Consider the following 3339-nt stretch of genomic DNA (forward strand, 5'->3'; position numbering starts at 1 on the left):
TTACCGTGATCTAAAAGTGAGTCTTCGAAGATGGGTGCTGGGAAGGCAGACAGATGAGCAGTCCTTCAGAGCCCAGACTTGGGGCATCAGAATTAAGAGTCCTAGAGGAGAAGTGCCTGGGGGGAACAGACACTTGATTTTGGCTCAGGTCATGTTCTCTTTGTCCATGGTATTTGTTCTTCTGTGACTAGTCTGTCCCACTCAGCATGATGTCCTCGGGGTTCGTCCATGGGGTAGCAGGTGTCAGAATTTGCTTCCAGTTAAAGAGAGAGCGATATGCCCTTGTATGTACATGGCATGTTTTGCTTATCTGCTCATATAGCCAGAGACATGTACACTGCTTCCATTTCTCATCTCCCGTAAATAAAGCTGCAGTGAATCCAGGTACAGAAGTCTGGCTGGTACAGAAGTCTGGCTGCTCTTCGCAGGATATATACACCTAAAAGATGAATTGCTGGATCATAAGGTAATTTTACAAGCTGCTGACCACAGCGGCTATGCCCATTTTTATATTTCCACCAACAGTGCCCTAAGTTTCCAATGTCTCCGCAGCCTCACCAACACTTGCTCTTTTCTGGGTTTTGCTTTTATTATTATTTTTTTTTTAAGTACCCATCCTGATGGGGGAAAACTGATCCTACCAATGTGCTCATAAAAATTTTTTTGTTATTTTAAAATAATTTTATTATATCATACATGCTTAGTCAACCCCACAGGGCACCCTGCAAATTCTGACTTAGATTAAGCATAATTGCTCAAAGACACTCAGTGGTATTTGTGCCATGAATTTTTGGGTTTTTTGGTTTTTGTTTTTTGGGTTTTTTTGCACAGCACAAGATGGGTTCCAGCGCAGCGTAGTTCAAAATCTTGCTAACGTCTTGAGGCCAAAGCTGAGAGTGAGAAAAATGTTGGCAAGCGCGTAAAGAGCTCTTCCAATTTCCTCAGAAAAATACGATTTGAGAAGAGCTGAAATATAAAATGTTAACAAAAGTAAATTACCGTAAAAGCACACTGTTGGCTTGAGTCACTTCATCTCAGTGTAAGTGAGGCAGGGTGGGGGAGAGCCAGCCTCATGGGACTGTCCTTTGCAAAATTAGAGCATTTCTCCAAGTGAAACTCTGTTGTTAGCACATGCTGGGGAAGCCACAATTAACCTAGCCGGGTTTCCAAGGAGGAGAGACACATGTCAGACCCTGTGAACTGCACCCAGTTTTGCAGAGCAAGTGTTTTGGACACATAAGCACACATGGAGTCCAGTGTTACATCTTCCTTTGAAATACACACAAGTGGGGGGGGGGAACATCTGACTCTTCTTGTCAGTTCAGGTCATGATCTTGGGGTCCTGGGATCAAGTCCCGTGTTGGACTCCGTGCTTGGCGGGGAGCCTGCTTCTCCCTCTGCCTGCCGCTCCCCCTGCTTGTGCTCTCTCTGTCTCTCTAAAATGAATGAATAAATAAATAAATAAATAAATAAATAAATAAAATATTTTAAAACTTATATACACACAGGGAAATAGTAGCCAAGAGAGAGGACGGCTCTCTTTCAATTCCAAGAGTCCACACCAGAAAGAGGAATTCCACCTGTGGACTTGGAAGTTGGGGACACTTGCATTGGGACCCCGACCCTCTCCCCCAACAGGTACTTGGACTTTATTTTCAGACTGTTTCCTTATCTGTGAAATAAGAACTATAATAGCTACTATCTGGAGGGCTGTTGCAAGGTGTGAATTTAAAAAGAAGTAATCATGAAATACTTCTGATTTCTTAATTTATTCCCTCAGCAACACTGGATTGAACTCTCAAGATGGAAGAAATTTGAAAACAATATTAAAAAAAAATTTTACAACAAATTCGAAGGATGCCTGACATTTTTGTGTTTATCAAAATATGGTATAAATTAATGGGGGGAGGACGAAGTATCCTGATTTTGAGGGGTTATTTCAATAAGGCTTTCCAGCAAGGCCCCACTTGCTGTCGGACAGTCAGACCGCCTGGAAAAGCAAGTGGAACCAGCTGGTGTTGAGCTCATATCCCCCATCCCCACCCCCAGGCAGGGGACCTGCAGTTCCTTTACCATCCCTAAAAGACTTTAGAGTAACTAAAATGGAAAAAAAAAGAAAAAGGTCTCTCCCAGCATTTGGAAGTAACTCAGAATTGAAAAATATGCCCCCAAAAAGCACTCATAGTGCTTCATGATTTTATAGTCACTGAGTGATGGCAAAATGCCAGGGACCAGTTGGCAGAAAGTCAGTCCTCCAATGGCTTAAGTCTGGTCTTCTGCCCCCATCCCGCCCCCAACCCTGCACACACTGAGGCCTCTGCTACATGCTCTGCCTTTAAATACATTTTGCAAAAACGGAGGCAATTCCCATCAGGGCCTCTGAGACATCCCCCCACTTCTGTCCTCTGAGGATCCACCTGAGGCTGCGGGAAGAAAGCTCTGGCCACAGGCAAGAGGGGCAGCCGGGGCTCCTCAAGTTCACATCCATGCCCACGTGGGAAGGAAATTGCTTTGTCTGGCCATGAGCTCAGGAGGGTTTTGTGATGAGTTTCACCTTCTGTCGATGAGATATGAGTTGTTTTTAAATGTTTATTGCTTGGGGTGCCTGGGTGGCTCAGATCGTTGTCTGCCTTCGGCTCAGGTCATGATCCCAGGGTCTTGGGATCAAGCCCCGAATGGGGCTCCTTGCTCAGCAGGGAGCCTGCTTCTCCCTCTGCCTGCTACTCCCCCTCCTTGTGCACGCACGCGCGCTCTCTCTCTCAAATAAATAAATGAAAAAGATCTATAAATGTTTATTACTCCCAGTGCCCGTATGCCAAATGTTAGAAATTCTGAATCCACTTTGTTAATATTTAATGACATCCCGAGCTCTTCTCTCAGCTCAGCCGCTGCTGGTGCGGGGCCAGGGTAGTAGTGTTCATATTTCTTTCAAAGAGCCCATCAGGACTCCTGGTGGGCTCCATCGGTGAAGCGTCTGCTTTGGGTTCAGGTCATGATCCCGGACTCCTGGGATGGAGTCCCACTTCAGGCTCCTCTCCCTCTCCCTCTGCCTTTAATAAATAAATAAAATCTTGGGACGCCTGGGTGGCTCAGTTGGTTAAGCGGCTACCTTCGGCTTAGGTCATGATCCCAGCATCCTGGGATCGAGTCCCACATCGGGCTCCTTGCTTGGCAGGGAGCCTGCTTCTCCCTCTGCCTCTGCCTGCTACTCTGTCTGCCTGTGCTTGCTCTCGCTTCTCTCTCTATGACAAATAAATAAAATAAAAAATCTTTTAAAAATAAATAAGGGGCGCCTGGGTGGCTCAGTGGGTTAAGCCGCTGCCTTCGGCTCAGGTCATG

General features: G+C 45.8%; 1 long non-coding RNA gene across 1 annotated transcript; it reads left to right on the forward strand.

The window, feature by feature from the left end:
* The first annotated feature begins 326 nt into the window (after positions 1-326).
* Positions 327-1836, forward strand: LOC132008801 (uncharacterized). The gene is made up of 3 exons (XR_009401727.1): positions 327-466; positions 1509-1638; positions 1781-1836. It is a non-coding gene; the product is annotated as an uncharacterized LOC132008801 (long non-coding RNA).
* Positions 1837-3339: the final 1503 nt, after the last annotated feature.

Source organism: Mustela nigripes, unplaced genomic scaffold (assembly GCF_022355385.1).
Source record: "Mustela nigripes isolate SB6536 unplaced genomic scaffold, MUSNIG.SB6536 HiC_scaffold_1153, whole genome shotgun sequence".
Taxonomy (NCBI): Eukaryota; Metazoa; Chordata; class Mammalia; order Carnivora; family Mustelidae; genus Mustela; species Mustela nigripes.